This window comes from Poecilia reticulata, chromosome 15 (assembly GCF_904066995.2).
Source record: "Poecilia reticulata chromosome 15, P_reticulata-male-v2, whole genome shotgun sequence".
NCBI lineage: Eukaryota > Metazoa > Chordata > Actinopteri > Cyprinodontiformes > Poeciliidae > Poecilia > Poecilia reticulata.
In genome coordinates, this window is record NC_088844.1 from 8,076,264 (window position 1) to 8,094,148 (window position 17,885).

General features: G+C 38.6%; 1 protein-coding gene across 7 annotated transcripts in view; it reads left to right on the forward strand.

Moving 5' to 3' along the window:
• Positions 1-17,885, forward strand: part of kcnq5a (potassium voltage-gated channel, KQT-like subfamily, member 5a) — a 129,631-nt gene that overhangs the window by 816 nt on the left and 110,930 nt on the right. The window lies entirely within an intron of this gene.

Genomic DNA, 17,885 nt, shown 5'->3' on the forward strand with positions numbered 1-17,885 from the left:
ATAATGGTCACAACAATTGGAAATTAAGGTCCCAGAGTTGGAAAAAGAAGAGTAGATATACAGAATCCATGATGGCTTAAGGCTAATGTTGATGTTATGTTGAGATGCTCTAAAGTTCTGAGAAAATACATACATTTTGAGTTTTCAGCCACCGTAAGCCACAACCATGAAAATTAATAAGTTATAACGTTGCTTAAAGATACTATATGAATATCAATTTTTGTAACAAAAGCTTACTTTTTGATGACATCCTGTTGTATAAAATGTCCTTTGACATGGTGGCTCATGACATCATGCACAGCTGAGCTACAGTAAACAGAGCTCTATATTTCTGAATCAGAGCTTGTTGGTCATGATAACGTTTGTTGTGAATCAGGTCAACACAGACAGAGCGAAAGTAAGTGACACTGAAACAGAAACTCTAGTGTGCTCGCTGTCTCTTGATATAATTAGGTCACAGCTTAACTTATCTTTGTACAACTTGGACTTTCTCCAAGAGATCTGGGAAATCAGTCAGGCTACAAATGTGACGGATGTCAACAGGCCAGTGCTTCAACTTAATTCAAAACAAAGTGGTTCTGGGAGGAAAGCCCTTTGATTGAAAACAGGCTGTTGTCTTGGTGATCCCAAGATCTTTGCGGCATTGAAGCTTAGATGAAAAGATGGATTTGTTTTAAGGCTTTTTATAACTCTACACCAATAGTGCAAATGAAAAAGGCTTTCAACTGAGGTATTGTGTTCCCATCATCGAACCGCCCTATTCCGAGCCCTTTCTTTTGGGAGAAGAGCTCTGTGAGAAGGAAGTGGAGCTGTCAGAGGAGATGCTGCGAAGCCGGATGCTGACATTTTATTTGCTCCTGCAGGACAGCCGAGGTCGCGGGGGTTAAGTCGTTACATCTGCTCCAGACCGCAGCCTCCCACACTGAGCAGTTCTGATCAGCTGTGCACACTTAACAAAGCAAACCATTTGTTTAAGTGGGATGTAGGGGAGATTTACACAAGTAATCTCTCACGCTTCAGGCAAGTTTGCAGGAAAAAGCGCCAGTGCATTGTAAAGCGGGACAAGACACTTAGCAGAAAAGAAATGAAATAATCTGAAAATGTAAAACTTTAGTCATAAAGCTGGACTGGCTTTTGCACGTTGTTAATTTTTAGTGATTAATTTGTGTGGCTTTTGTTTTGATTTTTAAAATACTCTTGTGGAAGAGCTGTGAGTGTTTGTACACCTGGACTTTGACATGTTTAACTTTCTCTAAAATGTATTTCAGTTCACTGAAAACCAGTTATTTCATCTGAAAACTAGGGGGTGATGGAGAAGCTCAGTGCTGAATCATGTCTGCTTTGCTCTGATATCGTGGCGGTCAGAAACAGAACATCAGTGCTCTTAATTTCCAGTCAGAGGTGAATATTATGTGAAAGATGCCCTGGATTTATGAGGATGAGAAATTATTAAACATATCAAGACATTTTTTTTTTTACAGAATCTGTATCAATGTAGAGTTTCATTTCTCTATATTTATTACTGTAACACTCCTTTTAACATTCAAAATGTTATTTTCCTTCTCCCAAATCTCTAACTGTACTTACTCAATCAAATTTAGATAATCACTTACCAGGTTTAGCATTATTGACCAGCCTCATTGTATCTTTTCAATATGACTGCACTGTAGTTAAAACCAGCGGGTCACCACTCCCTATTGAAACACATCTGGGTGCAACTGACTTTTTTTTTTTTCTCCGTAGAACACTTTTGTCACCCCACAATAGACTGACACCCTGAGCGGTGAGCTAACATAAAAAATCACAGCATCAAAATAAAAGTTGGATATTCATTCGCCTACTTCAACTAAAAGTTTGCTTAAATGATTTTGTGGCAAAAAGCAAACATGAACTGGATGTGTGTGCGGCACAGGACAAACGGGGGCATTTGAATACACATTCAATCTCAGGCTCCAGCATCAGTGAAAAGAAATCTGCTAGCTGCAAAGATGCTACATGAGTCCACTGTTTTAATCTTTACATATTGCAAATTAAATCTGAATCTCATAAACCCAGGATGTAACTAATCCTTTCTCAATTGACTGCATAATGCGATGCATACGGCTTTGATAAAAAACCCCAGCACGCAAATGCATATGTAAAACATAAAATGTCACCTCATTTCCAAACACACCGAGAGATGTTTGGTAAAGCTGCACAGTTGCGAAAACTCACGTGGCATCGACACATGCTTCTCACAAATACTTTCACACATAAGTGATCAACAAAGCACAAAGTGCATGATTTATAAAAGAAAGGTTCCCTTTGATCGTTGCTGTTTGTTTTGGCGTCAGGATTCACACCGAGCATCACAAAGGTGTTTTGTTTCTTCTTCCTAATGTGTTTGGGTGTATAGAGGAATCGGCTATACCTGCTGTATGAATTTTGATACAGATGAGCGGCTGCTGTTTCTTTCTCGCAGAATAATGCTCCTCTGGTTGACATTAAGTCTCTATCTCCCAAATGAGATAGCGTGTGTTGCGCTAATCACATTTGCAGGAAATGGGTTCCAGCCACAGTCTGCATTTTGTGCCGGACCGACTTGTTGTTTTCTTTCAACAAACGTTTTGACGTTTTTTTTGTTTTGGTATGCAAAAATCACAGCACATCCATGTACTTATACGTACCAGTGTGTAAAGTGTTGCTTTCCCCCCACACACTGCGTTGACTTGTCTACATGTTGGATTGTGTCTGAGTAACAGAAGCAGGTTTGGTATTTGGGTGTGAGTCTGTAGGAAATTGATTGAGTTATCCATGGTATGAGTGTGTCAGCAAATGATCCCCAGGCTGTTCTGGTGTACTAACAGGGGAGGGGGGAATCAACCAAGGCAAATGAATTGCCACTCTGTGAGTATCACCTTGTTAAAATGATCAAGCTGAGCCCATTCCCACTTATATTTCTGCAAGATAAATTGCTTTCTGAATGATGGACTGAGTGTAAAATTCATCTTCTTCTTTCCCCCTCCCCCATATTTCATATTTTTCAGTTTTCTTTTTCTTCTTTTTTTCACTTTTCTGAGTCATGTTTCACAGAGTAACCCCATTTTGTCCACTTGTAAATTTGTGTCATCTATTGGCTGATGTATTAAATTTCAGCATTTGAATGGACCAACTATTGCCAAGCTTAAATAACAAAACATATTTCAACAAACAGAAACTTCATAGCTCATAGATTTTGTAGTTCATTATAAATTCAAACAAACTCAATAATTTAACATTTTTCTCTTTTCTCTCTCTTTCTTTCTACCAAAAACTGGATGACAAAAGTCTTCAGTCTTGTCCTTTGGTCTCATCAAGCACTTTTTTTTGAAGGACATGTTTGTTTTTCAGAGACTTTTTATTTATTTTATTTAGTTTTGTTTATTTATTTTGGATATTTAAAATGTCATCCACACGTTGACTAGAATTTAAAGTTTATTAATCTATGAGAAACTTATTTTGCCATTATGACTTGAAAAGGGTCTTAAAACAGTATTATCATTTATCACAATAACTTATTCGAAAAGTCATATAAATTACTCACATAAATTATTGAAAACATAGTTGTATATTGTAACGTTGCACGTGCTATGTAAGAGCTGTTACAGTTTATATCACAGGTAGTTTAATCATTTCTAGGCAAATTTTCTCTCCCTGTATTGCTACGTGATCACTTATTGTGTTTCTCTAAAGCAATGCAACCAACGTTATTAAATCTCAAACAAAAGGATCTTGTTGCCAAACTCTATTCCATCACTTGTTAAGCTGCAGCTGCACTGATCAAAACAGGAGAGGAAAAACAAAAGGGATGTATGATTCGGTTAACATCAAAGGTCTCTCGTAGAGGCTGCACTTTGTTTCCTGAGAACACAGCGACATTTAAGACACCTGAGTGCATAAAGGACTCTATGTTTAGGTTCAGTGTTAGTTCCAGGTAGCTGGCCAGCACCCAATGGAAAATGCTGGAAATTGCTAAGGACCTATTAGATCAAATGAGCAGAATGAGAGATTTGTGTGTGCGTGTCTGTGTTTGCGCATAAATACTGTCATGTTGTGTTCCGGTGTTTGCATGAATGGGCACAGAGCTGGCACTATTAAAGACAGTGTGTGAGTGCGTGTGTGTGTGTGTGCGCGTGTGGATGCGTGTGCGTGTGTGTGTGTTGAGTCCTTACTGTATAGTGTTACCCAGGACAGATACTGGGGAGTGATGTCGCCACATCACTTGCTGGTGCACTGCCCTGCCAGGCTTAGCAGAAGGATGAGTGGAGAGGAACAAGGAGAATAAAGAGGTGGAGGCAAATATTCCACATGTTCTAGGAAAGGAAACAGACAGAAGGGTGTTCATTTCCAGGCAACATCTGGTTGCTTATCTTGATTTGAAGTAGATGGCAGACAGGTTTGAATTCAAGATATACAAACAGAACCGAAAGAACAAAGTGCAATCTGGACCACAACGGTACAAAAAGTATTTCCTCATCAAAATTGCTTTCCTTCTCAAGAACAAGGATGAAGATGAAGGAGAAAAGGGAGTCACTGTAGGTTCCCTGCTTAAGAGCCGTTCAGCCCTTAGTGGGTAGGTGTCACGCTGATTTGAGAAATAATCTCGAGTCTACATATTTTTCACCAAGTTTCTGTCATCTCATTAGCTGTGTTTCCTTTACAAATGTATGCAAAACTTTGTCGATATTCCGCCAATGTCACAATTTGGCAATTGCAGTGTCACCCAAGTGTTGAGGTCCAATAAAGTGAGCAATCTCTGTAAGTTTACTCCGTCACAACAACAGGTCAACTCAAAAACTACTTTTTTCACTTAAAAATAAAAGTCTCTAACATAGTGACCAGATTCTCATCAGGGATTTCAAAGTAAAATGTGAGTTATTAGGTTAAATCATATTTTCAAGTGACAAACTAAAGTAAACCGCCTGTGAACCATCTTGGACCGGTTGAAATGTGCAGGTAGCTGGATTTGGAGCTGATCTTTCTCCTTGTGTCAGTGATGCTCACATGATAGCTGACTTTATTTTAGATGAGTAATTCAATGAAGTTCACAGAAAACTATAAGAAAAAGTTTTGGTTGGGTTCCCCTTTCCGTCTCCATTGATCAATGAAAATGCAGTTTAAACCAGCTGGAAGTCGTCCTTCAAACATGCCACATTTTGAAACATTGTCAATCGAAAGGCCTGTTTATATCAACGTCTGTCAGCCATTGGTTCATGATAATTTTTGTGCAGTAGTGTTTATGAAAGATACTCAGGCTTTTAGTTGTGGGTAATTCATCTAATTGGTGATTAAACTGTGCTAATTTGCCTTAATGCTGTTGCGGGCAAAGCCTGCTTTTGAAGTTACTCAGTGCAAAGCCCTCAGAAAGCACCTTTTTAAAGATCAATAACCTGACAGCATAGCTAAAGGCCACTACAGGAGTTCTCCCCCACTGAATTCTGAGACAAAATTACTAATAATTGATGCTCAGAGTAATTTCTACCAGAAAGGAGAACGGTGTGTAGTTTCTTATTCAAACTCATGATTAATGGCTAAACCCTCACCCATATTGTTCAGTGAGTCATCAGAAAAGTCACTTTATGCCTCGTTTTAGTCATTAGCATTTCAGTTTTTCTCATTTCGTTCTGCTCTTTATGCAGTGATTCCAACGAAGCTTTGGTTCCTTCGCGCCGGGCACATATGGTGTGTGTTATATTATGGACTCACTCTGAGGTGTTAATGAAAAAAAAAAAAACGGAACTAATCCAGGCTGGGTTCTGGTTGCGATGTTGACTGAAAATAGTCAAAAATCTACATCAATGAGGGTAAATTGGTGAAAAGGCGAAGGATTTGAAGATGTTGCAGTAGCAAATGGAAGCTGTTGTATTGAAACAGGTCAGAGAGGACGTGTTTAGGCTCTAGAGGTGTGTGTGTGTTTGTGACTATTGAGACTGAGAAAGTGAAATTGTTGTGTGCATGTTTTTTTTCCCCGTGTGTAGTTCTTCACACTTACAGTCAGTATATGTGTGTGTCCACACTGGCTTGTACTCATCTGGCGGTCCTCTCGCACATTATTGGAGGAACAGCTTTGCTAAGCAGACTGCAGAACTGATGGATTGAGACAATTTCAGCTTGTTGGTGTCCCTACCCACACTGAGTGCACCATGAATGGTGCGCATCACACCAGTGTCCCCCGCCCCGCCGCACATGCGACAGATATTTCCATATCCACTCGACCAATTTGATTAATTCTGCCTCCAGAAAACTCTTGCACAGAAGGGATATTAGCACACGTAAATATTTAAACTAGTGTTGCTCATGCACATTCTTGATTGCCTCTTACGATTTCACAACAGACTTAAGGGGTATTACTCATTGCAGCAAAGAAGTTGATGAAGTTGGTGCCATTAGGCTGTGGGTGTTTGTGTTTTTGAGCATCTCTTTTGTATGAATTTGGATTCTTTAGAGTTGTCTATTGTTTTCATTTAGGGCGTTCCATAAAATGCCATTTCTTTTGCTTTGTTCTTTGCATAGTTTGGTTTGGACTCTTTATTTAGTGTCAGTTTCCTTTGGTTAATGGATCCTTTAGTGTCTCCTTTAATGTACTGTTTGAATTTGGGCCCACCAAGTCCACACACTGTGATACTCGATGGGGATGTATCAGCATCTCAGATCTTAAGATGGAACTGTCTGCTAACTGCTTTGCAAAAATTTGCTATCAGATTTGGTGGAAAAATTTTGCCCTCAGTCCTTTTCAGGTTACCACATTGATTTTCTACTAGACCTAGTTCAGACTGTAGTTATTTTAGTGCATTTTTGTAGTTTTGTTTTAGGTTTTTGTGGCAACAGTAGCTTTTATTGGAGAGAAGGGGAAGACGTACAGCATCAGGGATCGAGCTAGGGCTGTTGTAAACGATTATTTTAGTAATCGAGTAATCTATAGATTTTTCTTACGATTAATCGAGTAATCGGATAAAAACAATTATGAAATAAAATATTGGTAAATCTTCCATAACACCAGTGTTACTATCGGATATCAACATCAGTCTATTTTTTCCACATTTGTGCTTCCCTACCAGTTACTTTTTTGTAGACCGGGGGAGCAATACAGGATATTTACGGCTCCTCCGTTCAGAAACTCATCTACCAGCCATGTTCCGCCTCCCGTTTGTTCAGACCGGGATGATATAAATTTATTGTGCGGTTCGTCCGTAAAGCTGCTCTTACCCTGTAAGCATCAACCCTCAGCCGCCCGCCGTGTTCAGTCTCTCCGCTCAACTGTATAAATCCTCCTCAGCTTCTTCCCGCCGTTCAACCAGCAGCTCCGGAGCAGAAAGGCTGCCGAACTCCCGGCATCGCGCCGGTAATTTTAAGGATGTTTATTGGTCCCACAAAAACGATGAAAACCCGGAATTATCACCAATCAGTAAAATCCCCGTGGGCCGAACTTGAAGATTGGACGTTATGCCGCTAACACATAGCTTCCGTCAACAACTCAGAGGCGGAAGTCAGAGCTCCGCTCAACGCAAATAATGTTCCGGCTGAAACACGGTGCGCTAAATGGTAAAGCATAAATTAACGAAGCTTCGAGGCAGGTCAATTTTCCTCGAGGAATTTTAATAATCGAGGTACTCGAATCACTCGAGGAATCGTTTCAGCCCTAGATCGAGCCAATGATTTTCTAGTACAAAGCGTGATATTCAATGGTTGGGTTTATCGTAAAGTAAAACAATTAAGTCCTTCTTCATCATCTCCTGCTATCTTGGAAAAATGTGATTATTCTGGGTCTAACCCAACTTGGAAATGTTTATCATTTCCATCTGCTTTTGCAAAACGCCCAGTTGCTTCTGAAGAATAGCAAGCCCAGATCATGATTATGCTGGAGAATATTTTTGTATCCTTCTCCTGACCGATACCGTTGAACCACACAGAATGTTGCATGCCAAATTTATGCGTATAGCACATTTAAAATCACAAAATATTCATAAAACGCTGTGCAGTTTAGCCAAAAATCAAAAGAAATAAATACAGAACAAAAGAACAAGTAAAATACAACATAGGATGTTTAAAAATAAAGGTTGGACAGGATGTGATTTATTACGATACGTTGCAAAAAAAAGAAAAAAACTGCTCTACCCTATTAAAAGCCTCTGTACTTCCTTGTTTAACTGCATATTAACTAGTTTCAACCCTCAAAAACGCATTTGAAAAAAATTATCTAATTTTACAGGTTAAATTTCCATAACACTCTGCTTTATCCACAGACATGTAAATGGTTATGATCTCCTTTGTCAGTGTAATGGAGAGTTCTCCATGGATTACATTTCCTCCTCCACATATAGGTAACCTTTTACTGCTCTCCCACCAAACACGCTCTGCTCTTTTATGAGTCACCCTCTGAATTCCTCACACACACACACACACACACACGCACGCACGCACGCACACACACACACACACACACACACACACGCACACGCACACACACACACACACACACACACACACACACACACACACACACACACACACACACACACACACACACACACACGCGCGCACGCACACGCACCCCCACTCCCCCCACCCACACACCTGCACGCAGGCACACACACGCATGTACACACGCATAAAAATTATGAGCTGCTTATACTGGTGCAGCACCACCTGGGTCGAGTGTTAATATTCCAGTAGTCTTGGCTGGAATTTAAACCTGCCATCTTTGTTCACACTATAAGGGACCATATCTAAAACAGGCTCTACCAATCGCACACCATGGATAATTTATCTGGGTCGTCACTCACACTTCTTCCTGGTGACACGGCAAGTTGGGAAGAGCAGCCACATCTCACCCACTCATCCGATGACAAATTCTAGAGAGTCATCTATGAACAGGGGATTGCTTCCCTTGACATTTTTTTCTTTTGTTGAAGAATCCTTGTTGACATCATTCATCACGCCATCTAGTTCCTGTAGTTAGGGTACTGATATACGGTTGAACGTAAAAAGTTCAAGCAATGTGGAGAACAGAGGAGTTCAGGAGAAGAACTACATTAAAGAAAATGAGAAAATGATGTTAATCAGGTTTTTATTCTGTTTCCTGAAGAGTTGGTCACAATGTAAAGGTCCCCACATACTTCATGTGAAGTGCTGAAATTGGCTCTTTTGACGAAAATTACATCATTTTGTTTCTCAGAAAGGCAGACTTGACACCAGACTCGACACCAGGCTTTGGTCTAACTATTTTGACCAAGCTCAGTTCAAAGTGTTGTATGATTGTTCAGAAGTTTGTTGCTGTGTTTTATGCAGAAATTTGCTCGGACAGCATTGTTGATATTTCTCTTCAATTTGTCCACTTCTGCTATTCGAGTTTACCTGCAGAGGACATGAATACTATAAAACTTGCTGGATTTGCTTGTAGATGGTTTATTGATTCTTAACTTGAAATTAGCTCAGAATCACCCCAGAATAGCTGGGAGAGTTAGATACGGTGAGGTAGGTCCAAAGACTAATGCTTATTCTCTTGCGTCTCAACCTGGTCAATGGTTGACCTACCACTAATCAGGTTGAGATGCAAGAGAAAAGTGTTTAGACTAACGAATGAGGAGAGATTAGAAAACAGAATTCTCTCAAAAGGTTTTGAGAGAATTCTTCCATCCAACAGCTGGTTACATCAGTCTAGTGTATCGGTAGATTTGAAGGTTTGGGGTATGTGAATGATCCCAAAAGTGGTGTCCAGGGAAGTTACTTTATTGTTGTTTTTTCTCTGTTTTGGATGTTTAGTCTGTATGCCAATTTGAAGACTATTTAAGGAGGTTACAGCTTGGTGAAGTTCAAAAATATTAATTGTGTCGTTGCTATGACAAATAGTGGAGAGCTCCACTGCAACATAACATGACAGCTGTGTGCAGTGGATAACAGAGCCACATTTTTTCAAATATTTCTAATATTTAATTTTATTTTATAGTTAAAAAGATATGCATTGAGAATTAAAGCACTAGTAACTTGAGACATTTTTGTGACTGCAGGGAGTGATCAGACTTTACTGGGTCAAATAACAGGGGAACAGAAGTAGAAGTTTTCTCCTTGCCTCACTTGCTCCGTTGTTCAGGTGCCTGTAAGGTGTGCAAGTTGAGGAACGATGACTCAGCGTCGGCTACTCTCAGTGTCAGTGAAGTGTTTAAAATGAAGTTTGGGGAAGTACAAAGGAAGCTGTTTAAAATGAAGCTCTTTCTTCAGAGACGTGTCGACTGTTCATTGCTGCTAATGAACAGACTCAACCAAAGTTGGTCTACTTTGTTCTGTTGAGTCTTTACTTCTGTCTGTCACTGACTTTGCTGGATGTGGAAATGTTACGTGTCTGTACTGTCTAGGTCGGGGATATCAAACTCTAATTTTGAAGGCCGTGGGACCTGCAACTTCTACGGTGCCTTCTCAGCATGCAGTAAAGTTCTGCTGAGTTCTGCTAATGACCTGATTATGTGGTCAAGGGGTGTTGAAGCAGAAACACTCCTGGTCTACAGAATACACTCAGAGGTTGCTGCTTAAAGTTAATAACAGAGCAGTTAAAAGTTATATAGAAAATGACAGAAACGTATGTGGTATGTAGTGTCAAAATTTAAAGAGACAATATTATGTATTTTCCAGGCACATAGTATCATTATATATAGCACAATCAGGAAACTGTTACTTTCAGCTGTTATAAAAATGTCATATATACATTGAATATGACTTAAAAGAAATTTGACTTCCTGATTTAATGCCTTGAAATTGGACTTTTGTCTCTTTAAAAGCTCCTGCTCTTTCTGAAACTCCACCTTCAGGAAGTCAACATGTAAGATAATAATAAAAAAAAAACTTAAAATCATTTGATTTTGTTTTTAAAATTATACTAAAACCTTTTTACAGCAACTGCTACCTTGTGCACATTGTTCTGCTAATAACATAAACCACTAATGATCACTCACAGCAAGAAAACTTGGAAGAAATATTTCGAATTCTGGTTATTTAATTCTGAAAGAGTGCTTCATAAAACAGGTGACAAAACTGTGACACGAAGAACACCTTTGGGTGTTTGTTTGATGTGGGCGAAAGCATTAACACCCAAAAAAATTCGGGGGGCCATCTTGATTGTTGGAAGGTAATATTTGCTGTAAATAGGTGGGAAATATTACAAGTGCAGGTTTTAACCAGCAGACCCTAGAATTCTTACAACCTGAAATTGAATCCGAAAAGCAGACACGAGCAGAAACAAGTGGCAAATGTTATTCATCAGCCCACTGCTATCCCAATGACAAGTGTAAGTGATTCCAGGAACTCTGACAGGTTTGCAGAAGAGGCTGGTCAGTCAGCAAGTGGCAGAAAGAGCAGGCACAAAGTGAAAAGCGGTGAACAAAATGGATTAAGAAAAACTAACTTCAGAAAAAGACTAACATTTTTCAGCTGGATTGAATGTTACCCATCTGGCAAGTACCACGGTCAGATGAGGAGTGAAGTGAGTCGCAGTGAAGATAAAGTTCATGGTGATGAGTTAATGAGGAGCAGCTGAACCATGCAGAGTGCCAGGGATCAGGAAGCCATGCCTTCAGGAACACACAGGGAGCCAACGGAAGGTCACACTCTGACACACACGCACACAATCAGGGAAAATGTGTAAGGGAACAAGAAGGAAGATTCAACTATTTCAGAGCAAGTAAGGCATATTATCGTACACTTCATTGTGGAGTTATGACAACTGTTACGTTGAGATTGGGATGTATTCAACAAGCCAATCTCAACTCTTTATAAATGTAAAAAGTTTTAATGAAAAATTTGTGCCTACAAAATTACATATGTGCTTTTTTAAATTATTTAATATATGTATAGCAAGTTTATATACATGTAAATATATCTTTGATAGATCATTAATTTGATTTTAGGTGTTGGTGCAAAACCTATGCTCTTCTACTTCACGTCTGTTTAGATTTTCTTTTGAAAGAGCCAAGGGTAGTATTGAAAGCAGTCGTGATATAATAGGTTTAACAATCTGAAAGCTGAGTTACTAAACATAAGCCAGATGTTTGTCATATACAGCATTACCAGGTGTTTAAATAACTCCTTGTGAGGCTCATTAAATCCTGCTGGCGTTGATTAGGCTTGTAGTGGTGCTAGATAAACGCCAGGGGGCGCTTTTAACTATGGTTGCCGGGCATGATGTCATGGTGAAAAAGCACACATATTATGTAAGAAATGTCTTTCCACAGATTCCAATATTGATCAGGAATGTGAAGCCAAACACAAAAATCAACATTGATGAAGTGAAATTGTGATATTAGAGCATCTGTTAAGAGCGATAGTGAAATAAATAATATGAAACGAGAAGCTAAACTGTCTTCATTAAGTACATTTTTTGACAAAACTCAGAGGCAGGATGAAATATTTACTGGGTGAGAGGTTTACGGAGACACAGTGAAGTGGTGCAGAGTTGACTTTATTGAGGAAAAACATCCGTGTTCTTTAATAAACAAAAGTAAGAACAGAGTCTAGCACCAGACAGAGATGTTCACAAGTCTTTTTTTCCAAATCGAGTCCAAGTCATGTCTGAAGTCTTGCACCCTAAGTCTATTCTCATAAAATCCCCAACATCAAGGATAAATACTGTAGGTTAGGATTCCAAAGCTGGACTATATATCCTTAAGTCTAAATTACCACATGGACATTTAATAAGGATCTTTAAATATATTCCTATATTCCTTTCCTTAAATTGTTATGTTTAAATCTTTTACTTCAGCATGCAAAGAGATACTAAAGATTGCTTTACAACACTTTAAAAATAGTGTAATATTTATCTTATTAGAAATGTAAATAAATATTTGTGGTGTAGTAAAGATAATACATAGAAATTAAAACCTGTTAAAGTTGAATTTCCAAAGAAATAGTATTTTTTTTCTTCTTAATCACTAAGTTAAAAACTGCTTATCCCTGTCTACAGTTTGTCCACTTCTTCATGATGTATTGCACTGAAAAGCGTTTAGAGCTTTTAGCTTTTAAGCTATCTGCAAAGTTGCAGCTCGCTAGCCATTAGCCTCTCATTATCCACCAATGTCACAGACTAATAATTGAGTTAATCCTTTCACAGTAAAACAGGAACTTCAGTCTGTAACTCAAATGCAGGCTTCCTTCCACTCTCAAAAACTCAGCCTTAGACCAGGAGTTGAGTTTCAGGTTTATGGCAGAAGTCGAAGTTGAGTCTCAAGTCTTGTTTTTGCCATGTTCATAGCACTGAGGGGTAAGTAAATAACAATGTGCTGAGTGGCTGTCGATTCCATTAGGAGATAGAAATGTTGGCACTTGGCAATCATAAACTTGACAATTTTTGAACAGTGTCTGCAGACTACATCCTGACACACCATGCATCATTAATGAAGACTCAAATCCTTCCTCCATGTTTCCTGCCACCTGGTGACATGTTAGCCTGACAGGTTAGTTGTCCAACTGTGAGGTATTGTCAGTGGAAAACTGACGAGTTTAAACATTCGCATGAATTTTTAAACTGCACAGAAAATAAAACGACTGACTCATAGCAGATTGTATGGCTTTCCTAGTACTTTATGATGCAATTCAGAGATTTCTTTCCAGATTGAAACTCAATGCATTCATTTTTCTATATGAATGCATAGTTACCACTTGAGTCTTGGTTGACATGGCTGATTCACATTTATGTGCTGATTTAGACCTAGTGAGCCTATGGTGAATCGATTATAAACATCATTAGAAAACTAATTAGACAGACCCAAACACCACATGTGTCACCAGTCGCAATCTGTTTCGATATTAAAACACATTTAATAAAGACTAACGGAGCCTTTCATATCATCACATTTGCTTTAGTACGTGCTTTTCCCTGTGGATTTAGTTATTATTTGACTATTTAAAAGGTGCAACGATAGCCAGTGTCGTTTAATGCGCTTGCTTTGGCTTCTAAGGAAGAGGCTGTTATTTGAGTCTGTTGAAGCGTTGAGATGGCGGACATCAGTTTCTGCATATCTGCAGACACAAAGGAAGTCAAGAGTGTCAGGGAAATGATTGCCTTAAAGAAGCATTATTATACAGTAGCTGTGATGACTGACTCTGTGTTATAATTACCACACTTAAAGAACACTTTACAATGCCATTACCTGCATTGTCGTGTGTGTTAAATAAAATATAGTTTCAGGTTGGCTCTTTAGGGTATGTGGAAATCAGACCTGTGTGATGTGACTGATGAAGTAAGATAGGTCAAAGACGAAGGTTCAAATGATTGAAGAGTTTCACATTGTAAACCAGTTTTTTTTTCCCTTCACTATATGATGCAGATCTGTAGAAACGTTCAAGATTTCCAATGTTCAAGAAAGAATTGTGCTTGTGTAAACCTAGACATTGACACTTCCTGGAAGTGTGGATTCTGTTGAGGTTTTAAATCTCCAACGTTTGTCCATGATGAATGCAACATGATGGTTTGATCCTATGAAGCTTCCTAGAAATTGCTTGCGCTGCATACAACCAAGTGCTGTGCCGAACGAGAGATGGCTGTTTAAGTTAATTCAATATCTGGAAGCACGGTTTTTATGATGTAAAGCAATTCAAACTGCCTTGTCACTGAAATGTGCTATTGACTTGATTTGACCAATATGGATTGAATGGCTTCATTCACTTCCTCCACTACTTCCGACCTACAGGCAGATTACGATCCTAAAACAACGCAGAAAATCAATGTTCACAGCTTCTACTTCTGTTTGCTGATAGGCGCAGTAGAAATTCTACCTCAGAAATCTAGCTCAATAAGAGAAATCTCAGTGACCAGAGATGAGAATCAATCGGCTCAGCTACATTCTCAATCTGTTGTAAAAGGAAAGCTTTTGTGACTTTTTGTCAGATAGCAGCAGTAGATTCCAGTGGGTTTAATTGGGTTTTGTATGAGATAAACACAAAGTAGCTCATGAAACTGAAACATAAGGAAATGAGATGTGGTTTTCCCTTTCTTTACATATGAAAGAGTGAAAAGTGGCTTTCACTTGTATTCCACCCTCACAAATTAATACTTGGAGAAACCAACAATGCTAAAATTTGTTCTGAAGTCTATTCTCCACCAGCTTTATGATCTGCAGACTGAATTTCCTACCCACTCTTCTTTTTTGAAAGGGCTCTAGCTACTTTTCCAAAGACTCAATCAGATTTGGGTCAGGACTCATGAATAAGCTTTGATCCACTGGACCTCTGGCTGTATGTTGAAGATTGCAAATTTCTCCTCCCGTCTGAAACATTGTGCAGCCTCTAACTGATTATCGTCCTAGATTTCAAACAAGATGAATCTCATCAACCTTGCGGACGTAATGAGATGGAGATTGGAGATGCTGTGTAAAACATAAAAGCATGTAAGACAGAAATGGCTTTGAGTAAAGTTTTAAGTGTTTTTAAACATGATTTTATTCCTTCCTCTGACTTTCCTTGAGAGTACACAGCTCTGATGTGGGTAGGCGTGCGAGCTGACTTTGCTATTCGTGTGAACTCATTACATTTCCTCAGCTGGTGACTGAAACAGCGAGTCCTCTACTTTACCGAAGACAGAAGTCGGACTTGTGCAATCTGTCTGCTCTCGTTACAGATGAATTAGCCTGTCTGTACCACATTTTTTTTAGTTTTTATTTTGCTTTCGTGTTAGATAATGACATGTGTTTACAAAACCTACCAGAATCAACCAGCTGTGTTCACTTCATCTTCATTAAGACATTAAAATGATTCTCTCACACTTTTCCGCTCTCTTGTTGGATCTGTTATGAATCAGGATTCCTTTATTGCCCTTTAAAGATAATTCTTTTGTTGTGGAGTCGCTGATCCACACCCACCCTTTTGAAGTGCTCTCATTGAAGAATATCTGGCATATGTGTGACTGACTAAAGTGTTTTTTATTAAAAGCCACTGCCAGACAGAAAACCACCTTCAATGGTATTCCCCAGAGAAGGGAGCTTCAGCCCCGTCCATCATCTGTTTTTATTTGTTTGCCCAGATGGGGCGTCGCTGTGAGCCTAAAACAGTGGATCATAAGCTTTGCTTGTTTGTTTTGTTTTTTAAACCACTGGCACTTGATTTAATTTTGAGAAAATTAGGATGCATCTTTCTACTATGGCATGCCTAATAAGAAGCACAATGATCCTGAAAGGCTGCTGTGGCAAAGACTTGCTTCACTCCATGTGTGCTTTCCTTTATTAAAGATCAGTACTCTTGCTATTACTCTACATCAATTCATTTCCAGATTATTTATATATGACTTATGTCTATTCCACATAGGAGCAGCTTTTTCTCTTTCCTTTGCTAACTACAAGATAGTCTATTTTAATATTTCCCTAGAATTTATGTATGCTTGTCAGTGACTTCAACACAGAAACTTCAACTTGACCAATAACAATGCTAAGCTAATTAAACCATGGCATAATAACAGCACAAACTGTAGCCATAGCTATTATGATATTATTATTAGAGATGACAGCTCTTGTTTAGGTAACATTTCTCGTCATCATCTGGGTTTTTCCTCTATCAGTTTAAAGGAAAAGCTTTACAGATATAAATGTTTCACTTTCAGAGGTCTTTATTCATTCTCAGACTTGGATTTAAAAAGTTTCTTGTATTGTTTTTGAATATCTTGTTGACTCTGGTCATTTTGGTGTGTTTAAACTCACTTTGCTTTGAAATCAAAGGCCCCGTACAGCTTCTGGTGCAGAAATTTAAAAAATGTCTGTCATTTTGACTCAGTCTTGTCAAACCTCATTCATTGTAAGATTGACCACAAGTATTGAGGGCAGTTCAAGGGGTGTGGTTAATTTGTACATCTTCATAACATTTTAGATTCAACATTAAGATTAAAGTAAACATGTAAAATTCAAATTTTGACTTAGTATTTAGCTGTGGATGTTTAGATTATAATTTGAAATTGAGGTCTAGATTTAACATTGAGATACAGATTTACCATTTAGTTTTAAGTTCAACATTTAGATAAAAATGTTTCATTTACACATAACACTTATATTTTAATAAGACTTTGAATATGTCTTGAAGCTGCTTTTTGTTCTTTTATGTCCAAAAGTCATTTGCCTCATTTGCCTCATAATTTAATAGATTACAAGGACAGTCGGCGACGATTTCTGTCGCTTGCATAACAGCAAGTCATTGAGTGAGTCTAGAGTGTACACCTGCAAGCGTTGGTAAGAAGGCTGAAAACGACAAAAAAAGGGACAAACATCTTAGCAGTGCAGAGTAACATAATGTTCTTAAGTGAAATGCCATCATAACAGAACGCTTGTCCTTTACAGGCTGTAATTTGACAAGAACATAGATTTGTTTTACGTATTTGCCAGAGTGGTGCACTCGATTATCTTCTGTAAGCAACAGCAATAAAACTGGTTCATGAATTCAGAAGACAACAAACATTTTTCAGGCTAAATTAGTTATAATGTTAAACTTGGAGGTTTAATTAGGTACACTGCTTTATCCCTTAATCTGCATTGATCTTGGCGCTTGTTAAAGGATAAATGTCAGGAGACAAGACAATTAAAATACTTTTCATTAACAAGCGTATAGTTTCAATGGTTTATATTAACCATACATTTACAGGTCAGGTCAAGCCAAATCAGGTGAACATCTGTTATAAATTCAAAGTGAGCTTTGTTGTCGTGACGAGTTTCTTTTCTAGTTCCACCATAGAGCCACTGACTCCAATCCCTCACTAAATTTACTTCTGACGTTTATAAAACGCCAACCAACCGACCATATCCCTTGCAATTGTGAGTTTTGAAAAACGAAGATGGCATCTTGCAATCAAAGGAGGCATCCAGGGGAGTTCAGGAGAGTTTGCATAGAGTGCTGTGCATCAAAGG